This window comes from Lactuca saligna, chromosome 4, assembly GCF_052625555.1.
Source record: "Lactuca saligna cultivar CGN05327 chromosome 4, ASM5262555v1, whole genome shotgun sequence".
NCBI classification, from domain to species: domain Eukaryota; kingdom Viridiplantae; phylum Streptophyta; class Magnoliopsida; order Asterales; family Asteraceae; genus Lactuca; species Lactuca saligna.
Window position 1 is genome coordinate 106,505,286 of NC_136420.1, and position 22,224 is coordinate 106,527,509.

A 22,224-nucleotide genomic window follows, 5' to 3' on the forward strand; every position below is an offset into this window, starting at 1 on the left:
ATGATGCGGCATCGATAAATATGGATTATGTTTAACGATTTTGCTTGATATCAACGAAATTGGAAAAGATTGAATCACGACTTACACTTAATAGTACGAATAAATGTTTTTGATGACGAATCACAACATTTTGAAGAATAAACGAAGATTTTTGATGAATAATTTATGTTTTTATGAAGTGTCGATGTTTTTTTTATGAAGAACAGTTGATGCTGATGTTTTTTTATGAAGAACAGATGACATTGATAAAGAACAGATGATGTCGATGAAGAACAGTGGAATGATCCACATGAATAAATAACAAATGATGTTGATGAAGAACAGATGAACGGCAAGCGGTTTTGTCAATGGTGGACAATTTGCAAACACACATATACTTGGATAATAACATATCTTAGATTAGTAAAATTGACTGGTTTAATTGTTGTATGTCTCATATTTTGAACTTTTTATTATTTTTTCTTTTTATATAAATGTTTGAATTTTCAGCTTAAACCTTTTGTGAATGTTATTGTTTACCGTTTAAAAAAAAACATGATTATTTAAACTTTCTCTTTATTTTAATACAAGCACAAAATACTTATATTAAACAAAAGCGCCCAAAAAAAATACAATTCATCATCAAAAAAATTAAAAAATCATTAAAAGAACGTTAGTAGGACATAAACATATTCACTCACTAGGTGTAAGACCCATATAGTAGACGGGTTAATTAAAATAAATAAATATAAATGTTAAAATATTTAATAACTTTGGATTTATAAAAAAAAAATAATGAATTATTAAAATTGATTTTTTTTATCTTTTAAATTTAAATAAATAAACAAAATAAACTAATGATCTTTGATTTATGAATTTTGAAATAAAAATGTAACTTCATTAATAAAACTGATATTCATTTATTACTATATTTATTGTAATTATTACATCAGAGTATTATGTAAAATCTATTAAAATATAAAAACTTATAAAATAACTTGTGAAAAATAAATTAATTCAAAATTAACACAAATTGATATTTGGCAAATTGAATAAAAATACGACATGTAACAAAACAACCTTCATTTATTAGAATAGATTTAAAAAAATAGAAATTAAGATTATCACTATCATATTTTTTACCCTTTTGGTACGATGCATGATACTTTTACCAAAATATGGTAAAAAGTTGGTTTATTTTGGACACAAAATGCAAAAATAGAAATTAGGATTATCGCTCTTATATTATATTTTCTATGGATCTGTTTTTTTACTAAAATTGCATCCAATAATAGAGCAATAAAAGGATCAATAAACTTTCTCTGCTAACAAATTTCCTATACAATCCTGTAGACAAAGCACAACCACATATTTTCCAAAAAAAAAAAGTTAGATAATCATTAACGATTTTTTTTGTTATTTCAAAAACCTTTTACATATAAGCCTGATTTTGGATACGTATAATATAATAATATTTAGGATGTGTTTAGCAAAAATAGTTGTTAACTAGAAATGGGTAGCGGTTAGTTGGTAGCATGTAGCAAGTAGCTGGTAGCGGGAAGCTGTAGTTTTTATTAGTTATATATTAATGTTTGAGAAAAATAGCTGGAAGCTTTTGAAATATATAAAATTACATAAAATGACACTTGATTAAAAATAAATAAATATATAAATATATTTTTAAGGGTAATTATGGAAATTGATTTCAAAAGCTCAGGAGCGTTTTGTTAAACGCTACACGAAACTGCTTTTAGAATCAGAACGTTTTGTTAAAACTAAAAGCTAAACGCTCGTACTGCCAAACAGAAGCTTTTGTTTAAACTATAGCGTTTTATTTAAAGTTAAAAGCTAGAAGCTCCCAAACGCTTCCAAAAGCTCCGTGTCAAACACGCCCTTAATAAAAAAGACTTTTGTAAGGAAAATTTATTCATTTTTTTTTTTCATATAGATCTATAAAATTCACTGATTAAATCTATGAATTTAGTGAAACACTCAAAAAATATTTTCAAGGATCTAATTAAAAAAATGAATTCTGCAAAGACATATTTGTTAAAAAAAAAAAGGACATTTATTCAAATTCAGAAAATACATAGTACTTTTCACAAAATACTTAAATAAACATGTAAATACGTGATGACTTATTTCCAAAAAAAAAAAAAAAAAAAAAAAAAAACTCCGTTTTATCATAAAAAATTTCAAAATAGTGTTTTACTTTAATGTAATGCTGTCAACACTTTATTTTTAAAGAACGTGGTACGTTTTTCCAAAATTTCGTTTCCAATAGAATATGACCATCAATAGAAAATAATTAAATCAGTTAGATTATATTGCGGTATCAATTGTACTTTTTCAAGTACGAGTACGATATTTAAAAAAAAATGTAGTGTCTAAATCGACATTTAATTCTGATTATTTTGGTTATAATCAATAAAATGTAAGTATTTAATTCGACATTAAATTTACCAATTATATACTATGTGGATGTTAATTTAAAACGGTTTTTTTTATTTATGAGGTTGTTTTTATTAATGCAATCAAACCAAATAAAATTTAACTAGTTGGATCTTAGTCGGTTCTTTTTTTTGTTTTTTTTTTTTTTTTGAATTTTTGAAGAAGAATTTCATATATGTTTTTTTTAAATACAAAAATATCATATTTATCCAACTTAATTTCTAAATATCATATTTACTATTAATAAAATTTCTAAATATCATATATGTCTTATGAATGGTAAATATGATATTGAGAAATTAAGTTAGGCAAATATGATATTTTGAAGTTTAAAAAGAACATATATGAAAATTTTCATTTTTTTTTGACCGGCGGAAATATTATTAAAATCACTTCCTATTAAGCGACAAGGCAGGACACAAAAAAACAAACAAATTACAAAATGTTTAAAGGGTAATAACACCAATTTACCCGATTACAATTCTCGAAACTCCCTCTATTTTTAATTCAATTAAATACCGTTGTGAGAATTATATCCTCTAGCTTAGAGGGAGCATGTGAATCTTATTTAAAACAATATCAATTCTAGCCTGCCAAATAAACCAAAGATTTAAAAGTTTCAATTCTATAAATTTTCAATGAATAAGAGGGATTTAGATAAAAAAAAATACATCTATAATATTAGAAAAATTGAAAAGTAAAATATGATACCTATTTTTATAACTTGTGGGTGTTTTAATATTGGACTCCTTGTAAAGTACATTTAATACATCGTTTTTATATCTCACGGTACGTAATAGCATTAGACAATTAACAAGTGGTTTCTATAGAATTAAAATAAAATATAAAAGTATTAATCTAATTCTTCTTAAGTTATTTTGGGAACGAAATATCTCTAATCTAATAAATAAAACCTAAAAATGCAACATGTTCATTTTTTTAGTATATCTTTTTTAAACGTGGTGTTTTTTAGGATTTCTATCATTTTCTTATTTCGATAACAAATCAACTTCAATTCAAAATTTAAAAATAAAAAACCATATCCAAATAACATTTTTGACATATATGATAAGATATTATGTTTATTTTACTTAAAAAATCAATTCGTAATTACTCACAAATGACAATACACTAATATTCTTTTTTTTTGACATTTATTATTATTTTTATCTAATATATTTATTTTAATCATACCAACCGCGGTTTCCACGGATTATAACCTAGTTAAAAATCAATTGAAATCAAACCAAAACCAAATAATAAATTGTAAAAGTATTAATTTAATTCTTCTTAAGTTATTTTAGGAACGAAATATTGAAAAATCAACTGAAATCAAACCGAATAAGATTATTTTTGTTTAGTTAATCAAATCAGATTATCCAAAAACCAAATAACACCAACCAAATAATTTAAAGAGTAAATTACATGAACGGTCCCTATGGTTTGGGGTAATTTGCACGTTTGATCCATAATTTCTTTTTTAACTTGGAAGGTCCTTACAGTTTGTTTTTGTTGCGCGTTTGGTCGCTGTCTTACCTAAAAAGAGTATTTTGCCCTTAATTTTTAATTTATTTAAATAAAATGGAGTAGGTAAGGTAAGATAAGATGAGGTGGAAGCGGGGTTAGGGTGTGTTTATTTAAATAAATTAAAAAATCAATGGCAAAATAGTCTTTTTAGGTAAGACAGGGACCAATCACACAATAAAATCAAACAGTAGGGACCTTCCGAGTTAAAAAAATAAGTTAGGGATCAAACGTGTAAATTACTCCAAACCATATGGACAATTCGTGTAATTTAATCTAATTTACACCACATTTGGTCTTGGTGGGTTATCCGATTTCACTTTTTAAAAATAAAACCAAAACAACATATATTATCCATAAGTGTAGTTTACATCGATGCAACAAAGTTCTATAAGTGTTTCTAAATTATTGATTCCATTTTTGTCAGTGAATGATCATCTAATAGAAGTATTTTCTGCCAAAAATCTCATGACTATATATAGAAAACTGAACCAATTAGTTCATTAGTTGAATTCTAATTAGAGAAAAGCCAAAATTCTCTCTCACGGATCTTCGGGTTTTTATCCCAAATTGTGAGTACTTCGATATAGTTTGTTATATAGCTTAGATTGTATTTAGAAACGTCAATTACATATCAAAACAACTAGACTCGGGAGTTTACCGCCCAAGAACGTTCTTGGGGAGTAAACTCCATTTTAAGGTCCTAAAGGGTTCCAATGACCCTCAAAGCTTTAGAACTCGAACTAGAAGCCTTCATTTCATAGTTAGGACACCAAAATCATTACGAAAACAATGATGAAAGTGAGTTCACGGCCAAGGAGTTCTTGGGCCGTGAGCTCCATGTTTAAGTGCCAAAATGCTTCGAAACACTTCCTAAGGCTTAGACTTAAATTAGGACATGTACCCTAAAGTGTTTATAGCCTAGAAAACATAAGGAATCACAAGGAAAAATGAGTTTACGACCAAGACAAACTCTTGGGTCGTAAACACCTATAAAGGGGTCAAATGACACCCTGACTCCTTCCTTATGACTAGACCCCAACATAGATCATTACCTTGAAATGTTTGAGACTTGAAAACACCATAATCACCCTCCCAAGGGAGTTTACGGCCGTAAACTCCAAGGGAATATGGTCCCAAGGCCGTAAACTCCTTAAAGGAGTTAATATGGCACCCAAACACTTGATTTAACCTTGAAACAATTCACCACTAGAGTTGTAGTAATTCTAAGCTCCATTTAGTGACCCTAAGGAGAGTTTACGGCCAGGAGTTTACTCCCCTGGGCCGTAAAGTCCAAAACATATGGTCTTTAGACCATAAACTCCCATTAGGGGCATTGCACTCCTTTGTTGCAACCCATTAGCCTCATAGCACTTGACAAAAGGTGTTTTCCTCGCGTTTAAATGTTTATACTTGTATAATTAGTGTTTTAATCACTAATTATTTATATACATATGCCTTCATATGTAATTAGGATCATTGTGTGTGTCTAAAGTCTTCACTTGACACCAAGCACTTGCCCGATCCTTCCTTACGATAACAGTCCGTTCAATTCCAGTCACTTATTGCAGGTGAGTTCATACCCCTTAACTAATGTTTTAAACTATTTTTAAATGTTTTAGGGGGGGGGATACAAGTAGAATTATTCTAGTTATTACATCAATCGCATGTGATTAATATACAACATTCAAATGATTTGACTACTCATTAGCCGTTTTACCAAACCGTTACTTCAAATGATTTTTATAAACATTTTATATGTTTTAAACTCCTTATTACACTGTACAGTTTACTCTGTATGTTACATTTCAAACTTATTTACAATTGTGTTTAAACAAATGTTGCTTTATACTAAACTGTTTTACCAAACCCATGCCTTCAAATTGTTTTATAGATTGACATCAAGTCGATCTTTTCTTAAGATAATAATTATGTTTCAAATGTTTTTACAAAACTTTTTTATGCTTTTATATTATAAATTGCATACCTTTATATGTATTGTTATATAAGAAATGTTTAAAAGACTTAGGAAGGCTATCCACCCTATTTCCTTTTCGCGCTTGAGATGTGGTCTGGTGGGATATCGGGTACTCGTCCGAAGGTCGTTTAAATATTAGTTATATAACATATGTACATATATAGACATAAAAGGTCTTTCCAGTTCATCCCATGCCCTTGGGTAGCAAGGGTATACATCCATGTCCATACGTACCAATTAGATTACTAGTAAACTACCATATGGGTAGTTTAGGAAGATACTAGAACTATTACTAGAACGCAATATCATACAATGATTCAGTTCATTCATGAGTCAATACTTTCTAGATCATTAATGTACATTACTATACTTGCTAAATAGAGAGAGCATACATTACAGCTAGAACATTACAGTAGATTACTATACATGCTAGATAGAGGGAGAATACACATTACAGCTAGCATACGTAGAACATTACAGTACACTACTATACTAATACATGATCACACTTACATAAGTACAAGTACATGATCACACTTACATGAGTACGCTTACATATACTTAGGATAGACGTCACTAGGTGTTATAGCACGGAGTTAGTTCAGGATCTAACTATACTGATGAATCACAACACAATTGTGATAGTTATATCAAGTATACATGATCATAGTAATGTGGATGCTCACGGCTTGCATACATGCAGTGGTCGTGGGTAGGTCCCAAAATCCCTTTGATAGGGGAGCGTATAGTCTGGGATCTAGACATCACATTATACCTTATCCCTCAAATAAGGCAGTTAAGTACCGATGTAGTTATTTATATCAAATACTACAGTACTTGGAAGTATTACCCTAGATTTAAGGTAATGAGTACGGTTGTAGTTCGACACTACACCATAGTACTATTTCTTTTCCCATTACATTCACTTCGTGAATTTTCACACGATGCACGGTAATGTAAAAACTATATTTTGTTAATAATAGTTACACTTGGCAAAATTACACACTTTTACATGACACGAACATTGAGAACAGTTAGGTCTTGGTAGAAGACACCCTTATACAATAGTAGGAATCATAGGGATTCTAGAGTTTTTCAAACGTTTACAGTTGTTTTACAAACATCTTCATACTTACAGTTCACATACAAATTCTTACATACAAATACTTACTTACAAATTAAGACACTAAATACTTATGATCTCACCAGCTTTAAAGCTGATACTCGCTTTCAAAATTACTTGTATCCTTAGGTCAACATAGACAGGTACCGACGCAAGGATTAGGGAAGATGGAGCTCGTTGAAGACTCATCTTTCATTTTGATTTATGCTTTAGTGTTTATCAAAATTTGACAGAATACACTTGTATAATAATTATATTATTAATGCAATGGATGATGTTGTTGCTTGTTTACTACTTTACATTGTTGTGATATTATACATGACGTCCTCCGTCCCAGAACGTTTCTGTCGTTCTTGGTTTTGGGGTGTGACGCTCGTGAATGAGGAAAAACAATATGGAAGTAAGTTAAAGTAAGCAATTAGACATACAAATGTAAATCACAACAAACACATAATGACTTTGAGAAGTAAGACAAACAATAGAGAGTAAGTTAATATGACTATTAAAATAAATACATGAACAAATCAAAAACCAAACATAAAGAGTATAAAGCATGTATCAACAATCAAAATCATAAAACATAAACAAACAAAACCTATTAGGGTAATAGTCTACTTATCTACCTTCATAAACATAAACAAACAAAATCTACAAGGGTAGTAGTCTACTTATCTACATTCCTGATGTTTACCCTCCATACCCTCTCTTATCTACATTGTATCATTGGAAATAACAAACCCCTCTATGTGTATCATCAAACTATATTTATGGGTGAGCAAAAACCGAACCGTAAACCAAAAAATATATAAACCGAAACCAAAATGAAGACCGACAGTGCAGATTTAATTTTGGAAAAAGAGAAGATGTTTGGTGTGGTGCGTTTTCTAAGCTTTCAAAAACCATAATAAAAAGAACTGCAATCTATATATATATATATATATATATATATATATATATATATATATGGGTGTGTGTGGGTGGTTGGGGGGGGGGGGGGGTTGTTTGTGTCTGTATTTGTGATTTCAAAAGTCGTTGTATATATGTAGATTGTGTTGTGTATTATATACCTATTGTGTGTTTAAAAAACATGTGTTGTTTATATATTTAATTAAATTCAAACCTATAAATAGGTTACATATGTTTGATGTCGGTAAAATATTTTTTTATTGATCTTCAATCTTCAAATTATTAGGAAAAGTTGTTTTCTAGGGACCATTCTCGACAACCCCCCCCCCCCCCCCAGCCCCCCAATTGTGAAAAAAGGCCAAATCGTACGGTTTCTAAATTTTAAAAACAGGAGTTGCGGTTTTCGGTTTGGTTTCAGCCAAAGACCAGACTGAACCGCATAATGTTCTTCCTTACTATACTATCCTTTCACTTATTCTAGGGTGCTATCTCTTCCTTTGTTCATCAATAATGTGACATCCCTATTTTTACGGTTGACGTTGCCATATTTATACATATTTTTAGGCAATATTTTAATACATTTTAATTAATATTTTGGTTAATTGCAAATATATATGATACTTATTGGATTAAATTGTATTTTGCAGCCAAAAGGAACACTCTTGAAGAATAGGGACCGTAATTGACAAGCATTGGAACTTTGGAGGATTGAAGATTAAAAGAAGGAAATCTTAGCGAAAAACCCAACTCACGATGTGACACTCAACCTCATGACGTAAGGAGGGTATTCTAGAAGATTAGCATACAGGAAATCATAATCATTGTCCAATACGGATAACTATTGGGCTCACGACTTGAGACATCGATTCTCACTACGTGAGCAACAACTTTTCCAAAACTATAAATATTCCTTCACTCTTACGATTTTAGGAACTTTTACGAGAATTTTCTGGAGGATAATTATTCTGAGAAAACCAATTTTAGGGTCCAGAAAGTGCACAAAGCATCATTTTGAAGGAGAGTCAATTAAAGATCAAGATATTGAAGAACACATCATCACATTGGTTTGGTTTACTTTAATTATGTCAATTTCTATTGAGATTGTGTCCATGCTTTCAGCCAAGAGTAGTTGAATTTAATTGTTTTTGTTTAGTTAGATGAAACCTTAAAACTATGAGTTAGCTTATTATTTTAAGGATTTTATAAAGTTGGTTTTATGCATGTGTTTGATTATCTTTACCTAGCATGTTAAAGTTTTGATCTTTGTTGCTTTAAGTCAAGTTAAGTGTAGTTTAATGACCATTAAATTACATGAACTTTCTTACCTACTAGTTTATTGACCATTAAATGCTAGAGTTGAGATTGGCCACATCTTAGATAAGTAATAAATGCAACAAGTCTAGTCGTGTTGGAGAACATAATTTTGTTTGATTAATTGTCTTGATCATAGATAATTATCTAGATATATCTTACATAGCCTAATTATCATTATTAATCAATTATGTGTTTTCTTGTGTATGACCATTACATAATAGTACATAAATTGGTAAAAATATTAGTAGATCTGACCAAGATTGCTAATTACATATAAACTAGGGAAGAATCTCCGCTTTGCGGGGTTGGATACCCTAAAGGAATGGACAAAACAGGACCAGCATTGTTATTCCTAAATTGCCCTTGGACTCTTTGTTTGGAGCCATGTTTGAATTGTAACAGGAAAACTATGTTCATGTTGTTTATATTCATTGAATTTAAGGTATGAATAGTTAAGTGGAGCTCAGCCCAGTTCAAAACTTAGAGTTGATCCTGGCTCCATTTCTGATTTCAGACCATGGAATGGGTTATGGTAACACAAATTAAAGAACCTAACAAATAGGTGTCCAAACTAACTGTATTTCCAAAATCTACCATAATTTCACAGAAGTATTTAGATAATAAAGGTAAATATGCTTGGAAGAATATAAAAGAAATTGAACTACGTCTGAGTAGGCCTAAGTCTCACTGCAACAAAGATCTTCTCTTCATGTGCATACTCCATCATCTTGTCTTGATGGGATTAAATGCAGTAAAAGAAGATTAAAAGGATAAAGAACCTGATAAAAGATCACAAACTAATCACTTTTTCTCCTGACGACATGAAGAGTGATAAAATTTGCAGAACCTAAAGGCTCTGGTTTTATCCCAAATCATTTCACCACAACATTTGGAAAAGAACAGAAAAAGAAAATCAACATACATATATAATATTGTATAATATTGGCTACAATTAAAAAAGCTTATAGACTTTCTAAATTTAGGAGCTTTATGAGTTAGTAGCCAATGTTTGTGAATGTTTATGTTTAGTTTCAATTACATGTCACACATGTTTTACATTTGTGCAGATCAATTACACAAGCCTTAGTTTTTTGTTTCAGACCACAAAAACCTGAATAGCGTATTCAGTGCTTACCTTGAACACCAATCCGTGGTGGTCATTGCCAAGTTATTGAGCAATGAGACCAGCTACTTGATTCTCGTATTTGAGCGTTATAGTAGATTCCTTTTGAAGCTGATATTCCATAAAATGTTAGGGGTAAAAATTACAAAAAAAAAAAAAGTTAATTACTTTAAACCCAAATTTTAAAGATTTAAACTACGTTATGGTGACATATACCAGAACTTATGGTATACTGAGTGACATATACCAGACTATCTGCACATCTACTTCCCTGTCTCTTGATTCCATTCATGTTTTACATAAAAAAACGTATTCTCAAAATTATCAAGATAAAGTGGTAAAGAGAAACAAACGAGGATAAAAAAAACTCATTAAGTGATTATAACTAATTAAAAAATTAACTACATGTTAAAAACATTTGATATCAAATGACCAAAAATACAAATAAAATTGACTTTCTTACCTCTAACGTATAAGGAGGCTCAGGGAAGAAACAAAAACAATCAGCAACTCTACCACTAACCATATTTACCACTCATAAATGATAAAACTAAATATTTGAGATTTCCTTCATGTTACAGACCTGTAGCTGCAAACACACACACACACACACAAACAGTTTACCATACAAACATACACAGGCAATGTTAGAGATTTTTTTTAAAAGATGCTCCCATGAATCCTTTCCTAATACCCATGATAAAAAAATGGAAGTTGCTAGCATGTTAGACCATTTATCTTTTTAACTACAACCACTTTTGACCAGAACGTGATGTAGAATAAATTAAATAAATAAAACATTTTACTCTATTTGTAGTGAACAAATATTTCATTGCGATATTTTGTCGAACAATTGGAGGGTAAGAAGGGGAAACACCTATGATGACCACCAATGGAGGCCAACAACTACTTGGGTGGCGTGTAGGATTTGATTATGTCGATTGTGGCCGACGACAACCAATAGAGGTGGGCAGATGGTTGATGTACGTGAAGTGGGTTAAAGCAGAAAGGAGTTCGACAATGAAGGTGGATGAAAAAATAGGGTAACAGCCGGTGGAGCGCCTGGTTGAAGCAAACGACAGAGAAGGCAGTGGTAATGAGTGGTGATTGGCATCAGAGGGCGCACCACTGTCTATAACAGCACCGATGTGTGTTCTTTTAAAAAGAAATAAAATAGAAAGGGGATCAAGGGATAAGGAGAAACATGCAGTTGATGAAAGTCCTTTGGAACGCTAAACCTAAAAGCAGATCGAGGAAACATATAGCAAAAGAATTAACAGATTAAACAAAAATAAAAACTATATGGCTATTAGAGAAGAATAAGGCAAGGTTACATACATGTTGAAAGGAAGCTTCGGATCAGAGGTGAGAATAACCTTGAACGACAGTTTCCCTACGGCAGCAACACTCGCCATAGCAACAGATCTTTTGTTGCTTCGCCTCTGATTGTATTTCGGCGATGTTATAACAGTGGGAACAATCACAAAGAAAGAGATAAAAGAGAGATAAGGCAGTGGAGAAGAACAAAGAAGCATGTAACACGAAAAGTCAACGGCAATGGAATGGAATAGACACGCAGATGAGATAGAGCAGACACCACATAGACAGTAGAGAAAGATGCAATTACACATGTAATCCACTATAGAAAAAATATATTAAAGAACAGAAAAGGAAAAAAAGTCAAAAGAAACCCATAAAACCAAGAACAAAAAAGAAAAAAACATCTCCACCAATCACAGAAGAGTACTGTTCATCATTTACTTCTATATATATATATATATATATATATATATATATATATATATATATATATATATATATATATATATATATATATATATATATATATATAATAAGTCACCAACTTTATTAATCCATAAATAAGAGGTAAGCATAAGAAAAATGTGGATTCAAAACTAAATGAAAGTGTTTTTTAATATCTTTATTACAATCATTTTTAGTTGAGTGCTTAAGTTAGTCTGAACTTGAAAAATTAAATAAAAACCCTATTTAATTATTGTTTGCTTTTAGATTAATTTTTAGTAGTTATTTTAATATACTGAATCTGTTCATGTGTTCGATATTCAACTTACTTTACTATACTATAAACTAACTAGGTACACTACTTATAGGTGCATTAGTAGATAAGTAGTTACGTTATAAATTTAAAGCTAGATAGGTATATTTTTGCACACATCAAGTTTTTGGCGCCGTTGCCGAGGAACGACTATTCCAGTTGTTAATTTAATTGCTTTAGGTTAATCGAACATTTTTGTGGGGTAAAAATAGCAAAAAGTTAATTTTCTGCAAAAATTATTTTTTTTGATTGTACTGTTCTCACGACGTGAGATTCACCTCTCACGTCGTGAGTTTAGTAGTTTTTATTTTTTATTTATTTTGTTTTTAGTTCTTTTTTTATGTACTTTCCAAATCTCGATATTTTTGACGCTTTTCTTGAGGAAGTGAAACATGAATTGGAGCGAGAAAACGATGGTTATGACTCAGACGAAGATTGAAGAAGTTTGGAAGATGGTTAGAATATTTCTTGCCAGACGAACCAGAACAAGCCGACATATATGAGCTAGATATAAAAGAGGAGAAATTTCATCCAGAAAGAAATTTGGAGGAGCTGGAAAATTGCTAGCAGAGAGTTCAGACGAAGAACAAAAACAACCAGACTTTCAAGAACATTAGCATGATATGATCATTACCACGACACAAGCTCCTGATAGTTTGATTTTTGTTTCAACACATGAGGTGACAATTCCATCTTTGAAGAAGGTTCTGAAGAACGGTCCTTTTTGGACAAGTGACCAACCAGTCCCCACCATTTTTAATTTTCTAGGACTAAATTGATGCTTAATCGTTTGGCCGGAAATTGAAACGAGAGGTCAAATTTTACAAGTTGGTATGAAGAGACTGTTTGATGAAACAGATGGATTAATAACAAACAGATTGACAGTTTATTAAGTTGGGAGTCTAGCTCAAGACTCGCACAAAAAGAAACTTTTATCGGGAGGCAACACGATGTTTGAAGAATTTATATCGTTTTATTTTTTATTTTAGTTTTTAGTTTTTATTTTCTTAGTTTGTTTTTGGTGTGTTTAATTCGTGTGTGTTTTATTTATTATTTTTTTTTTTTGTTTTTAAAGACATGTAACTGGATGGTAGATCTTTGTTTTATTATTACAACCAGCTGTTTGTTTTGTTTGTAGAATTATTAGAATCTCCAAAGAAAAGAAAGTTGTGAGCATTAGAGATAAGAATCGAAGACCATACTTTTTGATTAGTGAGGGGGACATTCATGTGCGAAGATAGATTAGAGAAAAGAAAGAGTTCCATAAAGATGGGTCTTAAAACAAGTCTTAACGAGTTAAGAAGACAATGGATGTTCACATACATAGAAGAATTGTTGAAAAAAAATGTATTATACCAAAACCCAGTTTTCACAACGTGGTCTTCTATTTCCCACGTTGTGAGGAAGATACCATTGCGATTCAGAATTTGATTTTAACTATACTCATGTCTTGACCTCTCAAATCTCACGTCGTGAGTCATCAAATATCACGCATTACACACTTTTCTTTCAACCTTACAATGTGGTGTAGTCTTTCCCACATTGAGATGCTATGCTTTGAAGATCTTATGCACCACACTTTTGAAGATGTAAGTTTCTGAGTCACATCTTTCCGGCACATTCACGCATATCAATAAAGTCCAAGTTCCAGTCACATACTCAAGGTGTTCAAGTTTTCCACACGCTTTCAGAATTCGATCTTGCCACTACTATCCTAGGGGAGTTTGTTCATTTTTCTCCCTTTTATTGCTTTTAAATTATTTTATGCATACAATGAGGACATTGTATGAAATAAGTGTGGGGTAGAATGTCGAAAAAGAAAAATTAAAATCGCTAGAAAATTTAAACAAAAAAACTAAAAATTAAAAATAGATTTGTAATAATAATCTAAAAATTAAATCTAGTGATAATTAAAAAAATTTAAGTTGCTAGTGTTGCGTAGGATGATCCAATGTGAGCTCATATATTTAATTGAGCCAATATATATTATAGTATATTTGTGACTTCCTAAATTTTAGTGAAAATTCATGAGATATGAAAGATAATCTGGTAGTTTATATGGCATAATAAGTTTTGTAGTGTGTACCTAAAATCTATCCAAGAGAGCTTATGTAGTCATTACAGTTACACTAATACCTCTAACCAATAAAGGTTGAAGTTAGCTCCCTTGCTTAAACATGTAGGATTTGAGTGAAAAAATGAGTTATATAAAAAAGGAGAGAAATTATAAAAAAGTTTTGAGAATTTTGGAGATATCAAATTATGAAGATCAAAAGATCAAAAATTATGAAGAATCAAAAAGTTAAAGATACCAAAAATCAAACAAAAAGGTGGTTAATTCAAAGAAATTGAAAAGAGCAAATATCAAAGAAGAGATGAATTCCAAGAGCTTCATTATAGTATCAAAATTTATAATTCTTTCTAGATTATATGCGCTTGGGTAGCTTAACCAAAAATACATCGAGGTTAAGAAAGATTTCTATGGATGAATTCAGGAGGTTGCAAAAATGAGTGTCGTGTAAGCTAAGGAGTGAAGGTTCATAAGGATTGTGAGTATTTAGGATTGAGAAGTGTTAGGATTTTTAAACATAAATATGCAAATTAAGGTCTTGGTATAATGACTGAGTTCAAAATGGATTGTCTTATGTGATATTGGTGATGAAAGTTTGACTTAAAATAAATTAATTGCTTGAGGGCAAGAAAAAGACGAGTATGGGGTATTTTGATATTTCCATCTTTATACACATTTTAGGCAATATTTTAATACATTTTAATTAATAGTTTGGTTAATTGCAAAGATATATGATACTTATTGGGTTAAATTGTATTTTGCAGCCAAAAGGAACACTCTTGAAGAATAGGGACCAGAATTGACAAGCATTTAAACTTTGGAGGATTGAAAATTAAAAGAAGGAAATCTTAGCGAAAAAACCCAACTCACGACTTGGCAGTCAACCTCATGAAGTGAGGAGGTTCTTTTAGAAGGTTAGCATATGGGAAGTCAGAATCCTTTACTCTTACAATTTTAGGAACGTTTGGGAGAATTTTCTGGAGGAGAATTATTCTAATAAACCGATTTTAGGGTCCAGAAAGTGCACAAAACATAATTTTGAAGGAGAATCACTTAAAGATCAAGAGATTGAAGAGCACATCATCACATCAGTTTGATTTACTTTAATTATGTCGATTTCTATTGAGATTGTGTCTATGCTTTCAATCATAAGTAGTTGAATTTAGTTGCTTTAGTTTAGTTAGATGAAACCTTAAAACTATGAGTTAGCTTATTATTTTATGCATTTTATGAAGTTGGTATTATGCATGTGTTTGATTATCATTGCCTAACATGTTAAAGTTTTGATCTTTGCTACTTTAAGTCAAGTTAAGTGTAGTTTACTGACCATTAAATTGCATGAACTTGCTTACCTAGTAGTTTAGTGACCATTAAGTTGCTAGAGCTAGGATTGACCATATCTTAAATCTTAAATAAGTAATAAAGATAACAACTTTAGCTGTGTTGTAGAACATAACTGTGAGCATAATTGTGTTTGATTAATTGTCTTGATCATAGATAATTATCTAGTTATAACTTACATATCTCAATTATCATTATTAATCACTTATGTGTTTGCTTATGTATGACCATTACATAGTAGTACATGAATTGGTAAAAATATTAGTAGATCTACCAAGATTGCTAATTACATATAAATGGTAAACGAATTTTATTAATCCATAAATAAGAGCTAACCATAGGAAAAATGTGGATTCGAAACTAAACGAAAGTGTTTTTTAATATCTTCATTACAATCGTTTTTAGTTGAGTTCTTAAGGTAGTCTGAACTTGAAAAATCAGATAAAAACCCCTTTTAATTATTTTTTGCTTTTAGATTAATTTTTAGTAGTTGTTTTAATATACTGAATTCATTCCATGTGTTCGATACCCAACTTATTTTACTATACTATAAACTGACTAGGTACAATGTCTATAGGTGCATTAATAGATAAGTAGTTATGTTATAAATTTAAAGCTAGATAGGTATATTTTTGCACACATCAACCGTCATTTTAATTTTTTTTATTTATGCTTTTTTAAAACAAATAAATACGAAATTTAGTTCCGTAAAAGTATTTCCAAATAAATGTTTTTCATTGATTTATAAAAGCTTAGGATGGCATAACTGATACAAACCATAAGCATAAAACAAACCTTATAGTATCTCAGACTATCAATCTACATCTCTTTGAGTCTCTCATTATTCATGTACCTTTGTACTGCTACCTATGACACAAAGAAGCTGAGTGATTCAGGTTGGAAACCTGGTGAGTACATAGGATTTTCAACCTATGATAATATAGTTAGTATGTTTAATTATCGAATAATTAAACAGACTACCCATCCCCTTTTTCTTCTTTATTCATCCTTAAGGATTTATCTTAAGGGTCATCATAGTCATCGTTGTTGATTATACTGTTACAAGGATTTTCCGCAATACGTGTCATTGGGTTTTCTTTCTATTTTCATTCCTAAGGATCATCTTAATCATCATTGTTGGCCGTACTGTTAAAAGGATTTCTCCACAATATGTGTCAATAGGTTAGAGTAAATCAAATGGGCACAAAGTCCATCACTTATATGTTATAAACTTGCATGTGTTCCACGAGACTGTTATCATGGTGGTCGTCACCTATACTCTGTTACGTAACTACATCATTGGTACACTAGTATCATTCCTACATCGCTAGTACACTAGTACCATTTATACCTCGTTAGTACACTAGTACTATTAAAGTTGTGACAACCTATTGTCATTCTCATTATTCATCATACTATGACATCTTATTGGCTTCATTTCTCATCATACTATGGCATCTTAATGTAACATCGTGTTTGAAATTAAATAAATAATGAACCCTAAAACCCCGATATGTAGTTTTTATTATTATTTTATACATATTATGGTAGCCAAAATCAATAATATTTAGCGGGGTGTTGGTTTTTTGGGAGCCAAATGATATAATTTTGGATCTTGGGGGTTAAAAGGGTAATTTTTGGACTGTCTTTGCAAAGAATTTCAAAAACGGAGGGCAGTTTGGTAACTTTTGGACTTAAAATGAAAAGAATTGTGGGAGCAGGGATATAAAGAGTAAGTTTTTGGGCATTGGTTTGCAAATATGTTTATGGGGAGGGACCATTTATGCCATTATGGCGATAGGTTTCATTGTGTCGGGTATATATATCCTACGTAACCCTAACCCTAATTAAACACCATCAGCCGCCACTTACACCCTCCACCCTTCAGCCGCCACATCCTAGCCTCGTCGGAATCGATGAACACCACCACTCCCTTAGACTAGTCGCGTTGCAACACCCTTCTCCGTCAACAACGCAATCCCCACTTCACCTTTCTTCTTCTTCTTCTTCTTCTTCTTCTTCTTCTTCTGCCATCCACAAACGCCTCCCGTCAATCGTCGGTGCTTTTCCGACCACCGAAGCCATTATCGCGACGTTGTTCCACTTTTTTTCCGGCATCGTGCCATTGCCCGTTCCCGTTGAAGACTAACTTGTTTCCGGATGCTATTCTGTTGCTGCTGTGAACCGCTACTACGGCTACCTCTTAATGTTGTTGTCATCGTAGTCATCATTCTGGGTGATTATTGCGGTTGGTGTTCTTCCCCGGTTGTTGGTGTCGCCACTGTGGACGCTAGTATTGCTGTTGTTGCCGCCCTGAGCCACCAGGTGGGTGACTAGCCCCTTTAAACAGATCAAAATCGCGTATATGTGTTGTAGATGGTGTTTGTTGGTCGGAAAACGGAGAAGATACCCACCATGGCCGCCATGTGCCACCGCCGGCCACCACAAGGTGGCTATATGTGTTTTATTTGGATGTGTTATTTTGGGTTAAAGCATTGTAAAATGTAATTAGAGACTAGTATAATAAAGAAAACTCATAACCACCACCGTGAGGTGGTGGCTGCCGCCTCCTGCTGCCACCAGCCGCCATGTTGGGTGGCGATGTGCTTTGCTTGTGTCTAGATTTCGTTTGGGATGCTTGGACAAAATGGACTAGAACCATAACCACCACCGTGAGGTGGTGGCCACCGCTGTGAGCCGTCGTTGACCACCACTACCTAAGGTGGTAGTGGATGGTGCCCGACTAATGATACCTTAGTGGGCCTAATGAAACCCTAATGGACCCAATGAAACCCTAATGGATCTAAGGACTTAGCTTTTGGGCATATTGGGTTGGAAACCCTAATTAGGGTTAGAAAACCCTAATTTTGGATATATGGGTTTTCGACTGTCAGGACCCGTATTTTTAGATGACTGGATTGGAATTATGTATTAAGCCCGCCCACATTATATGATTAACCAAAATAGATTGATGGACTTAATGGATTAAGTCCTTAATGGGATAAATAAGAAACACTTAACCCTAATCATCATTTTATGTGAAAACCTTAATCTTGCTTGGGCCTTAAGTTGGGCCTTTCTATTGGGTTTTGGTGGTTGGGCTATTGATGGGCCATCCAAGAATAATCATATAGACTAATAATATATGGATGGGCCTTAGGGTAAGGCTCATGTGAGGGTTTTGGGCCAATTTGGAAAATTGGGCCATAGATAGGTTATAATTGGGCCTTAAGGATTATGAGAGGTTGGACCATTGGAATACCAATTAGTTGGACTGGACTAAATGGTTGTGCCTTAAGATAAGCCCATGTAGAGGTTTGGGAAAAATTTGGAAAATTGGGCCATGTATTAGGATTTGGTCCATAGTTTGACTTTTGTGCCTTTGGATTGGGCCTTGGACTAAATAAAGCTAAGTTAGGGGTACAGTAGTCTTTTTACCCCAAGCATGGACTTATGGTTACGTATTGGAATCCAATTATTAATTGGGTATCGTTTAGATGTTGACAATTCGGGAACCTATCAACCAGCAGCTAGAGTATTATCCGCGGGAAAGGCCATGACACCTGGATGTACGACCATGTAGAGATCCCATGGATTTCCTACTATGTTGTAGTGTTGATGTAGATTCACTACTAGTATGTCTGGTATGCATGTATAGGTGGTCTGCTAGTGATTATGTGGTATGATAGTTGATTATGTGGTATGTGGTATGCTAGTTGTCTTTGTGATACTTTCATGGAAGACCATGGGAGAGCTCGTAACACTTGGATGTAAGACCATGTGGAGAGCCCATGGCTTTCCTACTAAAGACCATGGGAGAGCCCATGGCAACCGGATTTAAGACCATGTGGAAAGCCCATGGCTTTCCTATTAAATACCATGGGAGAGCCCATGGCACTTAGGTGTAAGACCATGTGGGGAGCTCATGGCATCCTGTAGTAAGACCCTTGAGATGAGCCCACATCATCTTTATATATTTATATGCATGGCTTATGTGATTGTTATGGTTTATGTAGCTTCTATGGCTAATAAGGATTATGTGATTATGTGGATTATGTGGGTATGCTCTAGGGAACTCACTAAGCTTCATGCTTACAGTTTTGTTTATGGTTTCATGTATCATTGTTTTGGAAAGGAAGGGCTCGGCTTGATCGCAACACACACACACACACCCATGTTTTCCGCATTATGTGATTTTGGGATGAACTCTAATAAACGTTTTTAATTAGCAATGTTTTGGAATACTTGGATTTAAAGATATATGTGTTTTGACTATAATAAAAATGAAATTTTTACCCGTGATTTTTGGGACGTTACACTTAACTCTCCCTAATCTTCTCGTTACCCAACGTATTATATTCATGAAAATACATATACGATATACGTCATATAAAATTTATCTTTATAATATTTCATCTATCACATAACGTCTTTGCACATAAGCACATATAACATTCAATTATCTAAATATTTTATATCTATGTGTAAGATGAAAGTAACTATGCACTCACATGTTAAAGTGGATGGCTGAAAATTCTGGCAGCGCTTCGCTTTAATACTTAGCTTTTATTTCGATGTGACGTATGTTCATTTCATTAAGTCTTAGTCTTATATTCCCGGTGACTAATGATAGTCTAGGTTCCTCACTAATCCTAATGTCTACATCAAGATATATCAAGTAAGAAACAACCAGGTAGGATGATATTGGAGGTAGGGTCTGTTTGATATATAAGATATACTGTTTAGAAATCTCACTTTAAACACCTCACTAAATCTAGCCTAGACATCATCCTTATAAGTAAATCCATCAGTATAATGACTTTGGTATTACTAATAAATCTTAATTATAGATTCATAACAACAACTATGATTATAATTAAAAGTTACACTTGAATAAAATAAGTGTAGCTTAACTTAGATAGTATTCAAATGAAAACTGGGAATTATGTAGGAAGAATCTCGATCTGAAAGCTTTATATGTCAAACGCTCCAGGGCCTCGCTAAAGTGGTTGGAAACTAGAAGGTATTGGGACTAGAGGGTGGAAGGTATTCCAGAGGATTTGAGAGGAAATGGTGTGAGGAGAATGTTGAAATCGCAGGTATATATAGGGGAAATTTTGCCTGTGCGTCGCACGCTTGGCCGGTGCGTGCCTCACACTTGGTAGGAGCGGGTGACGTAGCTTCAGTTGCTGCTCGACACATGGCATATAATGGGTGGAATGTTAGTGCGCGACACATGCCCTATACACGCGCTCAAACGCATGCTCAAATTTTCAATTTCTTCAATAATTGATATCTTCTTAATATGAGCTCAATTTTTGACGTTTTTTATATTTACGCGTGGCTACCAATGAGATATACACCCTTCATTTAGACTTTAATTTTCACTTTATTTTTAAAGGTATACTTTTAACAGACTTAGATTGTTAAAGTCTGTATAAAATCATAACTTTCTTATATGATATCGTTTCTCGATTGTCTTTATATCGATGTACAGTTAATGACGAGATCTTCAACTATCGTTTAAATTTTTTTTCCTAACAATCAACTGATTTTAATTTTGGTTTCTGTGTCGGAGACTGTTGCGCTAAAACTTTTAAAAATCTTAACTTTCTCTCACAAAGACTTATTTAGACATTCTTTATATGCACATTCTGGTTTTATAATTACTATAACTTTCCTTTAGATTACTTAGGCTAATGAGAAATCTATCTAAAATTTCACTTTTTTACAATACGTATAGCCATATCGGTTTAATCCAAAACTTCGAAGAAACATAAATTCTTCATACAAAATCAAAATTTTGAATTCTATATATGTACGAAATCATTGTCAAATATATTGTTACTTTACTTAAGATTATTTATCATAAATAATCTTATATCAAAAAGTCGTTTTATTTTTATTGTATATTAATTCTATAGCATAAATAATCCGTAGGCGTTATAAATCAACAATAATTCTACCTCTTCTTACATGCATTGATGGTAACCCTCTTTATGCATTGATGGTAACCCTCTTTAGGAGATGCTCATACCACCTTAATCGTCATTCCTTTAATTTTTAGGGGATTCATGCCACTCCCAATGAATTTCTTATAGTCTTGTTCAATATCCTATCCCGTAAAGTCTTACGTAAAAGTCCACATCAACATCTTTTTTTTCTGTAACCTATGTAAAAGTTTCATCTTTGATGTCAACTGAACATTCCTATCACAAAAGACTCATGTAACTATCTTTCGCTTTAATCAACCTGTTTTTTATAGGATGGATTACATTTACCTTCACACCTATCCCTTATGGATCATGCATCCAAATACTTGAAGCTCTCATTCGGT